Consider the following 19,467-nt stretch of genomic DNA (forward strand, 5'->3'; position numbering starts at 1 on the left):
TGGAAAAGCACAAAACCACTTTCCAGAGCCAAAAAGGATTCATACATATCACAAATTAATAGCACAATGCCCAAAAACCACCAAACATGATGAAACAAGCCTCTGGAATGAAGATCAAGCCAAAAAGACCAACTGAGTACCTGAAAACTGACCCCAAAACATGTTGACACTACTTTGGCTCTTTTGTAGCCCAAAGTGGCACTTTTGCAACCCAGAGTGGACGCTTTTGTTTCTGAGTTGCGACTTTTGAAAAATGGGATGCAGGGGTGTTCAAACTAGCCCAAATTTGGGTACGAGATCAATCAAGGTCCAAAATCAACCCAGAATTCATTAAAATCCATCACAACCACAAATTATGGTTTGCACAATATTAAAAAGATCATACATAAAAGATAAACATCTCAACCAATGAAAGCTTGCACAACAAAGTATCCCAAAGACAATAAGATCTGATCCAAATCACATCCAATGATCATCAGACTATAAAAGATCCTAAAAAAGGATTTCTAAGGCAATACAAGCCTTCGCAAATAAAAAACCAACACATAGAACATCCGCAGGGAAGTTATAGCCATAAAAATCACATCTCATAAATGCCCATTTCCCAGCACTGCATAAAATCATAAATTCCTATTTTGAATTGCAACCTTTCCAAAAATTATTTCTTTTCAATCAATTCAATAATAAACAATTGATTTATACCCAAAATTTCACCCAAGACAATCTTTTAGCAGACAATCTTTCTTGGAAGCGAAAATTGAGAATAAGGCAATCATATCCAACTGGAAAAAGAAGCAATAGAGATGAAATCTCCAAATCCAACAAAATCCCAAGCGCAATCTGAATCCAACACCAAAACCAAATCCTCCAAGCAAATCTCAGAAAACTCTCGAAATACCAACCCCGTGAATGCATGGAAAATCCAAAAATATAAAAAATTAAACTTCAAAACTTTATTAAAAGCCAACAATCAAATTAATCCAAAAACCATATATTATACCAACCCTCACAAAGTTCAAGGAAAATAATAAATAAATATAATATTTATCTACCTCCCAACATTCGACCAATTAAATAAGAGGGTAGGTAGGTTTAATTAAAAATCAATTTAACCAAGGGTAAAAAGACAATCAATTAAAATAATAATTCGCGTACCCAAGATAAAATATTATTCACAAATAATAATATTATTTATTCACCCAATAAATAGTAAACCACAACATAAATTAAATAAATAACCATGGATAATAATATTTATCCATTGATAAAATATTAATGCCTTGTTTAAATGATATTAATTAATTAAATACCAATAATTAAATAAATAGCCATAAATAAATAATAACAATAGAAAATCCAAAATGGCATCATTCAAATAAATAAAATAAAATAAATATAAAATCCAACAAATAACAATTAATAAAACTCAATTAAAATATAAATAAATAAAAGCTAATTGACAATAAATAACAATAAACAATAAACAATAGTTAAGCTCTTGATAAACAATAAACCAAATGTTAAATAAATTAAATCAATTAAACAATAAATAAACGATAGATCAAATAAATCAATAAGTCAAATAATTATGAAATCTCAACAATAAATTAAATAATCATTTAAACACTAAATCTTAAACTAGAGTAAAATAAGATAAACTTCAAAACCCAATAAATAAATAAATAATCAGATAATATTAATATCTCAATCCAGCCACTTAATAAACTATGCAATAGAATCAATTATTGATTTAATTAAACAATCATACTCACAAGACCACATAACAAGGGTCTTAACAACCACAGTGTACCACAAGACAATACTAACATGACTCAATCGACAAGGTGACAACTTAAGCCTAGAGTGTGTGAGGGAAACATATGCCATCTCCAACAACTTGCCATTGGGATAAAGACACACTCAGACCCGTGAGACCAAGTGGAGTCAATGTCTGGTACCTGCAAACCTGCATCTAGCACTCAACACAACGTATACAATACATATACATCATAATAATCAGACAGGTGATAGAAAACCGCAACGTCACATCATGCTCGCTATGAGTGATATGATATTGTCTCTACTCACGAAGACAATCACACAATATAACATCAAAGCATCGCATAAAATCATGATCATGAAAAAGGGTTGTACCATCATAACATTATAAGTCATATAAATCTCCAAACATGACGAGTCATAACATAAATCCACATACAGTAACTAGCATTATCGATACCCTCTAAGATAGCAACAGAGTCATAAGTAACCATCTAAGCATCAACCATATGTCTAAAAAAATCTATCAATGCATAAGTCAAAATGCAAGTCTAGGAGAGGCACTGCATACCCTCACACCTGCTGGTTTTGAACACACTAATGGCCTTCCCCTCATTCATCTGCAACTCATTTATTGGGACCAACAAGGGCCTCCACAACTTGACACATTCCAAAATGATGAGGCCTTCATTGACTATCTTGGTACAAGAGATGATCTTCCTATTGGGGACCACAAAGAAGAATACATCATATAACTCAATAGCGTGGCATATTTTAGAGAGGCTACCAAACCTTCCAAATGCAAAAACATAAAAATAAAATCAAATGATGGGTCTTTTGGTGAAAACCACAATGTAACACTTTCTGATCCCAAAAAAGTAAAAAAAAAGGATGCATCCAACAGTGAAAACCTTTATGAGGCACCTGAGGATGGAAGGTTTGACACTCTCCCCATAACATCATATGAAGATAAATCATATATGTTGATCGAAGAAACTATCAAGAGAAATATTGGGACAAAAGAGGTATCGCACAACATCTTCCTGGCATAGTCTTTGACAAAAATTGAGAGACCAAAATTCATAAAGTTCTTCACAGAGCGACAAATCAATTTTGCATGGTCCTATGTAGATATGTCAGGATGAGATCCTAATTTAGTTATGCATCACTTGACATTTACTCTAGGCACCAAGTCGATCAAGAAGAAACTCTGTAAGATGCATCCACAGGTAGCACTACTTGTAAAAGTGAAACTCGAGAAATTGTTGGACATTGGATTCATTAGACCATTTGGCTACCCTAAGTGGTTTTCTAATCTTGAACTTGTTAGAAAACCAGACAACAACATCAGGATAGGGACATACTTTAGAGATATCGACAAGGCTTGTCCTAAAGATGATTTTCCATTGCCAAACATTGATTTAATTATCAATCTCACAACCGGCCATGCAATGCTATCACTTATGTATGGATTCTTTGGGTATATTCAGATCAAAGTAGTGCTTGAAGGTCAACACAAAACAACATTTACATGTCCTTGGGGTACCTTTTGTTGGAACATCATGCCCTTTGGATTAAAGAATGCAGGTGCAACATATCAGAGAGCCATGGTTACCATCGTTCATGATCTCATGCATGTCACTATGGAATACTATGTAGATGATCTCTTGGGAAAATTAGACACAAGGGAAGAACATTTGTATATCTTATCAGTGGTTTTTGGACACTTGGAAAAGTACAAAGTCCGATTGAATCCAAAGAAGTGCATCTTTGGGGTGACCTCCAAGAAACTCCTAGGATACATTGTATCACAACGCGGTATTGAAGCAGATCCAAAAAAAGTCAAAGCCATATTAGAAATGCCAGCTTTGAAGAACATCAATGAACTTCGATCTCTATAAGGAAGACTTCAATCAATACGCAGATTCAGAGCACAACTTGCAGATAAATGTCATCCTTTTCAGCATCTACTTCACAAGAATATCAAGTTCAAATGAGATGATAAGTGTCAACAAGCCTTTCAAATTCTCAAAGACTATTTTCTAAATCCACCAGTATTGATGCCACCTATTCAAGGGAAACCTCTATTACTTTGCATATCAGCTACACCAACAACACAGGGGGAACTCTTGGCACAATAGGATCATGATGGTAAATAACGAGCTATTTATAACATCAATCATACATTGGTTGGTTATGAGCTTAACTATACTCCAATTGAGCGTGCATGTCTTGCGGTGGTTGCATAAATTACATCATTACATGCTAACTCATAAAATAAAGCTTGTTGCGAGAATTGACCCACTAAAATACTCACTCAACAAGGCAACTCTCACATGAAGATTGGCCAAATGGGTCATGATGTTGAGAAAGTTTTTTATTGAATATGTGAATAGAAAATCTATTAAAGGACAAGCCATTGTAGGCCAGCTAGCAGATGCACCTATGATTGATGACACTCCTATTATCTTAGAGTTCCCAGATGAATCCATCTTTATAGTGACAAACTCAAAACCTTGGCAGCTATATTTCGATGGTTCATACACATAGCATGGCACATGAGCAGGTATCCTCTTCATCACACCTCAAGGGAATTCCATTCCTAAGTCATATTGATTCTCATTCCATTGCACAGATAACATAGAAGAGTATGAGGCATTAACAACGGGATTACGGATCACGGTTCAGTGGAAGATCCAAGAACTTCACATTTTTGGGGACTCTCAACTTGTGATTCGCCAAGAAAATGATGATTACCAGACTAAAGATGAGAAGCTAATGCCATATAAGAAAATGGTGGATGATTTCAAGCAATACTTCACACAGATAGTCTTTGAACAAACCCCAAGGGATAATAATTGAGCTGTAGATGTCATGCCACTATTGCTTCTTTAATTGACAAGCCACATAATGAGACCCGCAATGAGTTCTTGGTGGATAATATTTTGATCTCGTTATACGAGATCTCTCTTGTATAAATGATATGCATCGTTGGTCTCGATTCCCCTTGGTACAGTAAAATTTTCACTGACCTCTGCGACAATATCCTTCCACTCGACCTTTCCAACAATCAACGTTGTACCTTCATTCACCAATCCTCCCGCTATGTCTAGATAGTGACAAAGCTCAAATTGCATTATATGAGGTTCACGAAGGTATATGTGGTTCTCACTCTATTGGTACAACCTTAGCCAAGAAACTTATGAGGACTGGATATTACTGGCCTACCATGGAAAAGGACTCATATCACTTTGCTAGAAAATGCAAGCAATGTCAGATTCATGGTGACCTCATTCATGCACCGGCATGGGAACTTTGGTCGATCGCCACTCCATGGCCCTTTTTTCAATGGGGACTCGATCTTATGGGCAACATTCACCCTCCATCTTCCAATAGCCACAAATTCATAATCACAACCACAAAGTATTTTATGAAGTGGATTGAGGTCATTCCTCTCACCCAAGTCACCAAAAAGCAGTTTGCAACGTTTATCCTCAGCTATATCATTTGTCGATACGGTGTTCCCCTTTCCATCATCATAGACAATTGACGTCCCTTCAAGAATTAAGAATGTTCATGAGATTTGTGACCAATTTCATATCCATCATCACTTTTTCCACTCCATATTACCCTCAAGGTAATGGTCAAGCTGAGGCGTCCAATAAAACTATCCTTAGAATCCTCAAAAAGACAGTCGATGACATTGGCCTTAAATGGCTTATCCAAATTAATCTCGCACTATGGGCCTATCACACGAGTGTCTTCACACCCACTAGAGTCACTCCCTACTCACTTGTCTATGGTGCAAAAATCCATCTTGCCTATCGAGGTCGAGTTATCATGTTTACGAGTCTGTTTGCATGATCTTATTAGTGACGAAGACTACTGGGTCTCCCTTTTGCAAGATTTGGAATTGTTGGATGAGCATAGACTAACTATATTTAATCATCTCAAAGCATATCAACAATGTATGAGTCATAACTATAATCACAAGGTAAAGTGCCTCACATTTGAGGTGGGTGACTTAGTTCTAAGAGAAAACCCTAAAAATCAGCAAGACAAAGAGAAAAAGGACAAGTTTGAACAAAATTGGCTTGGGCCTTATGTCATCACAACAACCTATGGATCAGGTGTATATAAGCTTTGAACACCAAAAGGAGAACCGTTGGATGATCCTATCAACAACATGCACCTTCACAATTTTTATACATATCTTTTCAGAGTATCCTAATAAAAAATACATAAAAATAAAAAAAATATCAAAAATTAAAAAATAAATAATAAAAAAATTAAAATACAAAAAAAGTCACTTTGGTGAAAACTTGACAAACAAGCCCCTTGTGATATAATTTTTTTTGAAAAATCGGAAAAAAATTAAAGAGAAATAAATTTGCCCAATGGTGAAAACTACTTCAGTGGCACCTTGGGCAAGTACCATGGTGAAAACCGGGTTACTGGTGCCATGTGTAAAGACTTTTGCTCCTCCCTCCTTCAGGATTCAGTTTTGCCCTTTCACTTTGCACACACTCACAACCTTTCATTCCATAAAATTTTCCCATTCCTATCATGACTTGCTATTAATCTAGCTAAGATTGCTTCGCCATCCATAATAACCCCTTTCCACCCTTTCCATTCACCCATAATGAATCAGATCCTATGTATAACTAGGGGCAGACCCTAAACCTAATGATGGAAGTGGAACCTTGGCCCATCGCATGTTTTGAGGAGCATCATCTTTTCATTCCTCCTTTCTACATACAATCCACAATAAAATATCACTTGCATAGCTGATCCATAATAAAGTTTTCACTCTTCTTCACAATAAAGTATTAGTTCATGGATTAAGTCAGTTTTAGATGAGACACAAATAATAGTGGGCTTTCAACAAATCAATGTTTTGGCAGACTTTGACTACAACAAGATTTTTTCAGCATTAGTTGTCCTTTATTGGGATGACAACATTGTGACAAAATCAAACATGTTAACATATGCGGCAAGATACACTAAAAACTTAAGGATTTCATTGTATGTTGGTGTCAATTCTTTGATTTTATTTTGATTTTATCTTTTGTGGTGTTGGGTGAAAATTTTGTAAACTGATGAAGGTTCACAAAATGTGTGTTTCACGACAGCACATGGGATGATATCTCTCAATAGGCAAGATATAACCCCTCTTAATTATAAGGGAAGGCTCCCCATTTTTATTGCAATTACTTTCTATTCTACCTACTTTCTAACTTTACACTAATCCAAGGTACAATAACAATTGAGTTCTCTTTCTTCAGATGCAGTTCTATCCAATTATATTTTAAGAACAAATTTCCCTTTACTGATTTGACTCAAAACTTGCAGTAATATTTTAGACTAATTTAACTGGGAAGTAAAGTGTTTGTGAAAGAAAAAAGTCTTTTGTTACTTCCTCTTTTCTGAAAATAAGCCAGGGACATGAATTATGCACACTTAAGAACTCAAAGATTCTATTATATACCGAACTCTCATCAACCATTGTAACCCAAATATATTTTCAACTCAAAGACTTACAATATATTAAAACTGTAGTCACACAAATCTGTCCATTTTATTTAAATGAATATTTTCTATTTATTTGATTAAAAACCCACTAGCCACCAGTTAATTAAATTAACATTTAATTAATTCATCTTCAAATCATTCTCCTATTAATAAATAAATTATTCAATTTATTTTAATTCGTTCATTAAACCAAAATCACAATCAATGAAATGAATAAATTCTATTTATTCAATTTAATCATCTTTCCTCTTTTAAATAAATTAAATAAAACATTTATTTAAATCATTAGATCCCCCCCCACTTGCATTCTCCTAAAAATGCAACTTGCACCTATTTGTTGAAATAAATGAATTTTATTTGAATAAAAATCTTATTTTATCTCACCCACCAAACCCACTTGCAATCCTAACCCCCTTCTAGATTCTTCTAAACCCCTTCCTAATTAGCCTAATTCATCCCCTAAATATTGTCACGTTCCTAAGCAACTTGGAGTCACTTCTCAAAGACTTCAAAGTCTTTGAAAAACATTAAATGCTTTGTGTGTTCAACAATTTAATCTCTAAAGTCTTCCAAACCACTTATGGCTCTTACATGACAATTAATAGTTAAATCCACTCGCACCCATGGTTAGGGACTTTGACCCCTAACTTAACCCTCATGTGACCCATATGTCTTCTCAAGCATTTATTGCTTTGACCATGGTTATCCTCACTAACTCTTGCCCAAGAGTTTATCCATTGGATAAAAGTATTATTCTTTGGATAATGAATTTATTCACTCAACCCAACCTTAACCTTAACTCCCAAGTTAACTTTCAGGTCATGTCAAGCATTTAATGCTTCTTCCCTCTCCTCTCAACCTATCTCATATTGACACTTGTCAACCTGGGATTGGGTTGAAATCCCTCTCATGGATTGAATATCATTCAATCTCGACCCTTATTGAGATTACTCAATCTCAACCATTCATTGCTCCATTTTACCTATAAATAGAGCTCACATTCCTCATTTTCAAATCATCAAGCATCCTCAATCCTCAAGCATTCTCAAGCATTTAGCACTCAGAGTCATAATCCTAAAAACTTGTATGCATTTACATTGTAGTGAATTTTAGAGAAAGAGCATTTAGCATAAATAACATATATTGTCATTTTGGACTAAAATAAATCTTAGTTCATTTCATAGCATATCTAATTAGTTTATTTTACATTTGCATATCATAGCTAAAACATTTCAATCATGAATCTCCATAAGGCATCCATAGTGCAAAATTTTGTTGAGAGCTGCACTAATTTGGAACTTGGAGAGGAGAGGAACAAGGGAGAAGGAGCTACAAGCATGGTGGAAGACATTTGGAGATGCCTTGTTGTGTTTCCTTTTACAGTTAAACACTTCATTATGTTTTTAGTGTCTCTCTTGGTATGCCTACTTAGACTAGTTTTTGGTTGATTAACACTGACTCTTCTTTGTTTCTTGTGTTTCTTATGTGTTATGCGACCACATGTTCTTGTCTAAACATTAACCCCTTTTTGCAGAGCATCAAAAACATCTTCTACTCTAACCAGATAATTCGTATAGCACAAAGACTCTACTTTTTATCTTTTTAATATGAATTCCTAAGATAACTTGTAAAAGCTCAAAGACTTAAAGCAACCTTCTCTCAAGTAATTTCCAATTTTTGAATTTCCAAAGTAACTCAAAGATTACTTGTAAAGACTCAAAGTCTTCAATATTCAACACTAATAACTATATCCAACTTTAATCATTCAAGAACATATGATACCAATGCCATAAGAGAATTCATCCCACATAAAAGATTATACTCAAAACCAAGTTTGAATGCCAATCTCTACTCTTTCTTGAATACATTATAAATTTATAAAATGAACGCCAAGTTTTAATTTGCTCACTTTCGCAGAGTTTTGTTGCATAAACACAAAGATGGAAAAATGATCCTTATTACAATTATACCCTCATATATATAGAAGAGGGGTGTAGCATGAAAATAGGAAATCAAAACTAATTCTAAGAATAAGTCAAAAGAAGAGTTCAAATTGATTTAGGACTTGTGCAATCAATAGGTGCAAATGAACAATTACAAAATGACACCTAAAGTGTCGATTGACATAATAAAATGCCACCAAGGAAAAACATGAAAATGACTAAGTGTCATTTTCGTCCAACTGAATCTTGCTTTTGGAATTCCTCGAACTTCTAGAGAGAATTCTTCATTTGAACTCCATCGGGTGCCTGAGTATTGTCAGTGATGACCTTGACCCTGGTGATGGAATCCTCCAATTCGATGCAACACTTCCTATATTTCATCATAAACGAATCCAAAAAATCAAAGATGAACTGAAGATCTAGTAGACTATCAATCAAGGACAAAGATAAGTCCTCCCTATTAACTTCGGTAGTCATGAGTAAGCTGAACTCTTTGATGATTTCATCCACATAAAGCACTCTTTCATCCTCATCAAGGAAAGCACATGGAATTTTAGATATTTTTGCAACAATCTCGTTCTTATCTACACATTATTTTTGAGCTTTCCTCATATCATTGACTAGGCGCTCTAAGATATTCACTTAGTGTTCCAAGGCCTTTCACTACTCAATATACATGTGTCATGAAGGAACAACACCATTTTGGATAAGGTCGTCAAGATCATAATCTTCAAACTTCAACTAGGCTTCAAAATATTTTTCTTGTGTTTCAAGTTCATGGGAGAAGACCTCTATGGTGCTATCTACTTCTGTCCTCACAGGATCAAGATTGCTGACAATGGTGCAGTTTGAACTTATGAGTCATGTGCCTTGGTTCAACATCTGATCCATCCATTCTCCTCTAGCCCTACTACGATATGTTGGCTATTCAACTCTTTTGACAACACATTCATCTAAAGATGAGGTTATTGGTTCAATAGCCTCTGAGGAATTCGTTACCTTGATCAGAATTGAGGTGAGTTGCTCAATTCATGTCTTGAGTTGATCTTTGTTGGATTTGTCTTCATCATATCTAGAAACTAGGGCTTTCAAAGCCAACTGAGCATCCTGCACCACAGAATCACGAGTTTTCTTTCCTAGCTCAATCCTATAAATCACATTATCTGAATCTTGGACCTGACCAATAATTGCATTTGAAGGAGGAACAATAGCCTCAACAAACCTGTTCTTATTCTTGTCACCCTTAACCCTCGATAGAGTTTTATCCTTCTTGGTAGTTTTGGGCTTGATAGGAACAAGCTGATTGAAATCAAAATCTTCAGCAGAAACTGCCTACTTCTTCCTCTTTGGCCCATTGAAAAATAACCAAGGAGGTAAAGTCGAATCATCATTCTCACCGACTACCACACCTTGAGAGGGATTGATAGAATCTTCAACGGTGGTGGTTATTATAGGTGATGTCATTGTGAAAATATGGGAAGGATTTTCATGGGATGATTCATTGGATCTAGGAGCTTACTCATTCATGAATTTGTCAAAATCATCCATCATGGTGACATGAACTTAAGACAACGCGAGAAAAGCCGAGAAAACATTCTCAATGTTGTCATGAGGTGTATCTAGAGTGGATTCGCTAGCACTAATGGAAGATACATGAATAACACTTGAAGGGGAAATACATGTAACCACTGGGGGCTTTAACTCAGGGATAGAAAGAGGAACCTGTAACGTGGATGTAGAAGGAGGTACCTGGGATAAGGACTTATCTACTTGTGGCAATTCTTCTTCATCAAATTCAGTATATTCCTAATCATCTTCTTCTTGCCCTTCTTCCAATTGATCAATAATAATTGGTTCTTCATCAAGATGCTCACCCTCCATTTGTTCATTTGGAACTTCAGACTCTTGTGTCTCATGAACATTAGAGGTCGATGGATCTCCTTGGTCTTTCCCTTTCTTAGTTCCAACTGTGAATTTCAGTTTGGGAGCCTTGGCCGGAGTAGTGGGATCATGTTTGTTCTTGGTTCTAATTTATGATCTCCTTCGCATTGGACTAGCAGTGTCATCATTAGAACCAGAAGAGAAGGGTTTCATTGGAACACCATGCAGAGTCAACAAAATATTGGTATTGAAAAGAATACTTTGAAACCGCTCCTTGATGGAAGTATATTCCTTTTACGACCATTGGATGATAGGCAAAGGAGTAGAGGAAAGTTTGTTAGACTTATTGTACATGTCTCCATCTTCCTCAAGATCATCAAGAACATCAACAAGACCAAAGTTTTCTATTTGCTCAACTGTCAGCCAACAATAGTCAAGTTTTCTTACATCATACTCAGACTTGCAATCAACCCAAACATCTTCAATTCGATACACATGAACATATGCCTTCTTTAGCTTATTTCTCACCCCTTTATAGTCAAAGTCCTATTGGACATTGTTGCTGCTAGGATATGTTGTTATCATTGATGTCAACATATTCTTGCTTCAGTGATTGCAAATTGGTTTATAGGGACCATGTTTTGGTATATGGAGTATCTATAGTATCACTATATTCTTTTATATTGGTTTTGGTGATCCGGGAAGCTTAATTGATCATATCATATGACCGGTTTTGCAGTTTGTTTTTCTAATCAGTTCTTTGCAGAGTTCAGTATTTCCTCCCGTATATTTCAATGTGATTAGATCTTGAGCTGATCTTTGGAAGACTATTTGGGATGGTCTTGTGTATCTTCATTTCAGATGGTTCGTGATTTGGTGCTCCGCAAGTTATCTTTCTTTGTGATAGTTGTTGTTTGAGTGTTGTTGAGTTTCAGATGTTGATCGATGAAGATTTGATAAGTGGTACTGGTGCAACTGTTAATGATGATTCTAATGTGCTTGCTGGTGTTTCCTAATTATGTCCTATTTGTTTTGATGATCTACATTGATCATTGTGCAGTTTGATGGTGATTTTGCTGAACTGGTAATGTTCTTCATGTTATGCGGTTTTCCTAGTGGTGTAGCGTGTTGCGTTTGATCTTGGCATAATTTCCGATGGTGTTGGGTATTTAGAGATTTGAATTAGGCTCATATTATATCATGTATATCATTGTATTGGTCCAGTGGTCAATCTTTGTATCGTGTGATGTAATTTTGTAATTGTGAGTTGAGGGTTTAGCCGACCATGTTGTCAAGGTTGATGAACTGTATAAATAGGTGATATTGTCATGTAACTTTGGTGAGAAAGGTTGTGTCTGCATTATTAGAGAGTGGTATATGTGTGAAAAAGTGATTCATCCTTCAAAACTATGATTTAGTAGAGATTGGTGTTGTAGAGCAGACAATTATGCTTAACCAGAACTGTCATCAGGCATTTGAAGATGCTATTATTGTAGTTCATTCCTTTCAGATTGTAGTCTGAATCTTGTTGTAAGTTAGCGAAACTTCCCTGAGGGTTGTAGCCATCTGGATCATTATCTTTTGAGTAGTGAGATCTAGGAAGTGTGTTTGAATGCATGTGCATTCCCCATTGTAACATTTTCACATATTACTACATAGTATCATCTTATTGTGGGTAGGTTCCCACCGTGGTTTTTCCCTTAACTGGGTTTTCTACATCAAAATCTTGGTGTTGTGTGTTGTGCTATTTATTTTCTTATCTTTATTATAGCTGCGATTTATCATATCTATATTTGAGGTTAAGTTTATAGATCTGGTGAAAACTGATTCACCCCCCCCTCAGTTTTCCTTCATTGTTGTTGTCAATAATTGGTATCAGAGTTACATCCTTCAGAAGAAGCCTAACCACTTGAGGAGATCAGGGATGGCAACTGGAACTAGAAGTGTTATCTTTAAGAAGGAGAGTCTGAGATTTGATGGAAACAACTATGCTATATGGAAGAACTGGATGGAAGTGCATTAGAGAATGCCTATTCTGCTCCTCCGAATGGACCAGTTACTACTGATGAGATCAAGGAAGTTGAACATAAAATTAGAGTGAAGGAAGCATTGCAGAGTGCTCTGACTAATTCAGAGATGAAAAATATAATGGGACTTTAGACCGCACATGAGATCTGGGAGAAGCTTGAAACCTTGTTTGAAGGAGATAAACAAGTGAAAGCTGCTAAGTTGTAGAGTTTGAAAGGAAAATATGAGATGTTAAAGATGGTAGAAGATGAAAATATAAATACCTTTATGCCGAAGGTGAATGACCTTGTCCTAGGTATCAGATGTGCCAGTGGAACCCTTGAAGAAGATGAAATTGTTGCTAAGGTGCTGAGATCTTTGCCTCCTGCTTATAAACATAAGTTAGTTGCTATCAATGAGATCTAGAGTGTAACTACAGTAACAAGAGATATGTTGGTTGGAAAGATTGGTACATTTGTGCTAAGTGAATTTGGTGAATGACATGGAAAGTTTGAGACAACATTTAGAGCCTCTGTATCCAGAAAGCGGAAGTGTGAACCTTAAGAAGGCAGAATATCTATATATGAAAGCGAAAGGAGAGAGATGGAAGAGAAAGAAAGAGAACTGGATGAGCTTGAAGCATTGATTGCCTAAGGAAGCTGGTAAGTATGATTGAAAATTGCCCTTGAAAAGTTTCTCTTGCAATAAAGTAGGACATTTTTCTTCTAGGTGCCTGGAGAGAATGGCTAAGTATGATAAGCATGATTAGTTTGATAAGTATGACCAAAATGATAGATATGAGAAGCATGAGAAGTATTATAGGCCTTACAAGTATAACCAGAAGTACAAGAATCGGAAGAACTGCTATTATTTTGTTGATGAAGGTGTTACAAATGAAGAATAAGAAGGAGATGAAGTTGTGTTTCTTTTCCATTAAAGAAGATGGATCGGTACTTGTTGATTCCACTAGCTGCACTATTGAGGAGAAAGATTTAGCCGCTAAAGTTGAAAAAAAGACAAATGGGTGATTGACAGCGGTTGTCCACATCATGTGACCGGTGATAAAAGCAAAATTGTGAGTATGGAAAGGTATGATGGTGGAATAGTGAGATTTGGAGATGACAAAGATTGTGTGATCAATGGTACAGGTTCTATTTCCTTTGATGGTAAGCATAATATTGATGATGCTCTATATGTTGAAGGTTTGAAGCATAATCTTTTGAGTGTTGGATAGATGGTTGACAAAGGTTATGATTTATAATTCAAGAATGGTAAATGCAACATCCTAAATGACTCTGGTATAGAGATTGCATATAGAACTAAGACTAAAGGTAATATTTTTCATTTGAATGCTGGTGAGAAGAGCTACTTGGTTTCTCAAATTGATGAAAGTTGGTTGTGGCATATGAGAACGTGTCATGTTAATTTTGATTCAATGTTTAAGTTCAGTTCTACACAAGTTGTTAGAGATTTACCTAAGATTGTCAAGATTGCTAATCCGGTATGTAAGGAATGTCAATTGGGTAAGCAAACAAGAATTTCTTTCAAGAGAAAACAATATATATCTGATGGATTGCTAGATCTTGTGCATACTGACCTATGTAGACCTACAAATGTTAGAAGTGTATAGTGAGACAAATATTTTATGTTGCTAATTGATGATTATTCCAGGATGATGTGGGTTGTCTTTTTAAAGAAGAAATATGAAGCATTAGACAAGTTCAAGATATTCAAAGCAAAGGTTGAGACTAAGTTAGGATTGAAGGTGAAATGACTGAGATCTGATAGAGCTGATGAATTTTATTCTGGTGAGTTTAATTTATTCTGTGAGAAGTATGGGATTAGAAGACAATTGTCTACTCCTAGAACCCCTCAACAGAATGGAATTGTTGAGAGGAAGAACATGATTGTTTTGAATGTTGCAAGGAATATGTTGATTGAAGGAAATGGTCCAAAGATCTATTGGAGAGAAGCTATTAGCATTGTTGTTTACACATAAAACCGAGTTCGTATTAAAAATGATACCAGTAAGACTCCTTATGAGTTATGGTTTGGTCATGTTCATACTATGAGATATTTCAAAATATTTGGTAGCAAATGTTATATCAAAAGATATGGCAACATAGGAAAGTTTGATGCAAGAAGTGATGAAGGAATTTTCTTGGGATATTCTACAAAGAGAAAAATGTATCAGTGCTATAATAAGAGACTGAGAAAGATAGTGGAAAGTGCAAATGTGAATGTGGATGAGAACCTTGGAAAATAAATCAGAGCTTGCGGATATGATGATGGTCAACACATTTTTCTGAATCCTATTCACACTGAAGAATTGAAATAGAATGATCCGGTAGAGACAGTTAATCTGGATGTTGCTACAGCCAATGGAGAGGTGCAAGAACCTCAAAATTAGAAGACTCTAAGGTTTGTAAGATTGAATCATTCAAAAAATCATATTATTGGTGATAAAATAAAGGTGTGATGACTAGAAGAGGGCTAGCTGTTGAAGAGGTATGTTTGATTTCTAAAGTTGAACCTAAAGATGTTGTTGAGGCTTGTAAAGATGAAAATTGGATGAGAGCTATGGAAGAAGAATAACACATGGGAGCTTGTGCCTAGACCTAAACATAAGAATGTGATTGGTACTAAATGGGTATCCAGGAATAAATTGCATGAAGCTGGTGAAGCTGTCGAAAATAAAGCAAGACCGGTATGCAAGGGATATTCCTAGAAAAAAGGGATTAATTAAGAGGAGACTTTTGCTCCAGTAGCTAGAATTGAAGCCGTTAGACTATTTCTTGCATATTCTGCCTATAAAGATTTCAAGGTATATCAGATGGATGTCAAGTCAGCTTTTCTGAATGGTGATCTTGAGGAAGAAGTCTAAATTGAGCAACCTGGTAGATTCATTATTAGATGATGGAGACATGGTATGTAGATTAAAGAAAGCTCTTTATGGATTGAAACAAGCCCCTAGAGCTTGGTATGCTAGATTGGACAAGTACTTGTTTAAATTGGGATTTAATAAAGAGACTACTGATAGTAATATGTATTTTATGATTGAGAATGATAACATTTTGATTGTTGAACTCTTTGTTGATGATATTATCTTTGGAGGTGATGATAAATTGAGCATGAAGTTTTCCAGTGATATGCAGAAGGAATTTGAGATGTCTATGATAGGATAGATGAAATTTTTCTTAGGTTTGTAGGTTTCACAGACTAGAAAAGGTATTTTTATATCTCAAAATAAATATGTGAAGGAATTGCTGAAGAAGTTTGGGTTAGATGACTCCAAACCGGTTGGAACTCCTATGGTAACTGGATGCAAATTGTATAAGAATGATGAATCTCTGAAAGCTAATCAGATCTTGTATAGATCTATGGTTGGTGGACTACTATATCTTATTCAGACTAGACCGAACATTATGCATGTTGTGTGCATGGCTGCTAGATATCAAGCTGATCTGAAAGAGAGTCATGTCACTGTTGTAAAGAGAATATTCAGATACTTGAAGGGAATTGTGGATTATGGTTTGTGGTATCTGAGGAATGATGATTTCATGTTATGTGCTTTCATTGATGCTGATTGGGCTGGTGATGTTAATGACTGGAAGAGTACATTCGATGGTGCTTTCTTTTTGGGTAGGAAATTGGTTTCACGAGCTAGTAAGAAACAAGATTAAGTGTCCTTATCTATTGTTGAAGCTGAGTACATTGCTGCTACTGGCAGCTACATTGAGGTGGTTTGGATGAAGCAAATGTTGAAGGATATCAAAGTTATCTATGATGAGCCTACTATCATATATTGTGATAATTCGAGTGCTATTAACTTGTCAAAGAATTCAATGCAACATTTAGAAACTAAATATGTGTCAATCAAATATCATTGCTTAAGAGAAAAAGTCAGTGAAGAGGAAGTGAAGCTGGAATATGTGTCTAAAAAGGAATAGATTGTTGATATTTTCACTAAGCCTTTGCCTGCACATACATTTGTCCATTTGAGAGACAAGTTAGGGGTATTCACCCCTCTTGATGAGAACTAGATGTATTGAGTTGCATCAATCTGGTGGACTTCACAGTCTTATTCCTTCTATTCAAATTGATGAGTTGGTGTTTCTCCTCTAGTGGAGTGGCCTGGTTATGTGTTTTAGGGGGAGAGATTCATGATTTATATTCGAAGGGAGTGAGTTCGGTTTTCCATTTTGAAAGCTTTGACATTGTTGTGAAAGGAGGAGAGAAGCATGCAAAAAACTATTTTATCTTCTTGATCTTAGGGGTTTAATGGAATTAATTTCTTTCTCTGCATTGATTGTTTTTCACATTCATATGTTGCCATCAATGCCAAAGGGAGAGATTGCTGGACATTGTTGTTGCTAGGATATGTTGTTATCATTTATGTCAACATATTCCTGCTCTAGTGATTACAGATTGGTTTATTGGGATCATGGTTTGGTGTATGGAGTATCTCTAATATTACTATATTCTTTTATATTGGGTTTGGTGATCCAACAATCTTAATTGATCATATCATATGATCCGGTTTTGCAGTTTGTTTTTTCGATCGGTGCTTTGCAGAGTTCATTATTTCCTCCAGAATATTCCGATGTGATCAGATCTTGAGCCGAGTCTTTGGGATATTGTTTGGGATGGTCTTGCGTATCTTCATTTTAGATGGTTTGTGATTTGGTGCTCCGTAAGTTATCTTTCTTCATGACAATTATTGTTGTTTGAGTGTTCTTGAGTTTTAGATTGTGATCAATGAAGATTTTATAAGTGGTGTTGGTGTAGTTGTTGCTAATGATTCTAACATGCTTGCCGGTGTTCCTAATTGTGTTCTATTTGTTTTGATGATCCAAATTGATCATTGTGCGATTTGATGGTGATTTTGTTGAGCTAGTAATGTTCTTCATGTTATACGGTTTGTTGGCATTGTATTGTCATTGATGTCAACCGATATGTATTCACCAGTATGGATGGCTACCGATATGCAAGGTGCATGCAAGATGCAAGCAGAAGATATTACCGGTATGGATGTTCACTGGTGAGTAAGCATAAGAAAGCATAGAGATAACTAAAGGTAAGACTAGCGATGTCAACCAGTATAGCATGATCAACATGTGTGTATTGTCAACCGGTATGCAAAAAGGTGTAGTATCAATCGGTAAACAGGGCCATTGGTGAGCATGTATGGACAAGCAAAAGACAAACTAATAGAGTGAATGATTGTTGGATCACATAGAGTGTGAACACAAAAGCAAGAGCAATCCAGGTTAGCTTGAAGTAACTGACAAAATAGTGAAGAGATGATACAAGGGTTGACTGGTCATTGCATGACTGGTAGGAAAAGAAAATCAGTAGCAAAAGGCGAAAACCGGTAATGTGTTTAGTTGGTGACTAAGTCTAAATTGACACAATGGATTGAGCTGAGTTGGATGTTGACTGAGATGCCACGTAGTCTCCAAGTGGCAAGTAAACAATGTATCATCGAAGTAGTTGGTGATTGGTAAGACATTTAATGCAGTCTGCATAAATCACGAGATGATGACAGAGGTTTACAGGTTGAAGCAGAACGACAAAACAAGATTGAGATTGATGATGTAAGGATCGATGAAAGACGTTGAGTAGCATATCAGATTTGGTGAAAAAAATCATCGAGAGCATTTATGGTGATTGATAAAAAGCAGAGCCCTATTTGCCAAATATAGTAAGCATGTTTTGGAAGGAATGGAAATGGTAGTGAAGTTTGATTTCTTGCAGGTTGTCAAGCGTGGAGAGGAGATCCCATGTGATCTGATATGGTTCATGGTAGGTAGAAGAAACCCTAACTGTAGATAGTTTGAACCTCATTCTGGCGGGAAAGCTTATGTATAAATATGCAAATTGAAGAGATGATATGTGATGCCAGTTGCTAGAGAGGAGTGTGCTTGAGAAAACAGAGTGCAGATCAAACTGAGAAGAGTATTGCAGCTAAGTATCTAAAGGAGAACCAGTAGAAAAGGTGTAACCGGTAAGGGGGTTTAGCAGAGGTTTAACCGGTAGATAACAAAGCTGAGGTGAATTGGTAGGAAGGCATCTGAGAGTGATAGAGTGCAGGGTGAGTATCAAAGGAAGTTAGCAAAGGAAAAGATTGACCGGTAAGGGATCAAAGAGAGTAAATTAATAACTGGTAGTGAAAGAATCGGTGAAACAAAGAAGAGTTGTAACTAATAGAGAGAAGTTGAATAGGTGTTACAAAACTCAACTGTAACAAGGTGTTTTCATTGTAATAAGTTTTTATTTCATTGCATATCACTGAGTTGGTGTTCGGTGTAGGGGTTGGTGCTCC

Source organism: Cryptomeria japonica, chromosome 3, assembly GCF_030272615.1.
Source record: "Cryptomeria japonica chromosome 3, Sugi_1.0, whole genome shotgun sequence".
NCBI classification, from domain to species: Eukaryota; Viridiplantae; Streptophyta; class Pinopsida; order Cupressales; family Cupressaceae; genus Cryptomeria; species Cryptomeria japonica.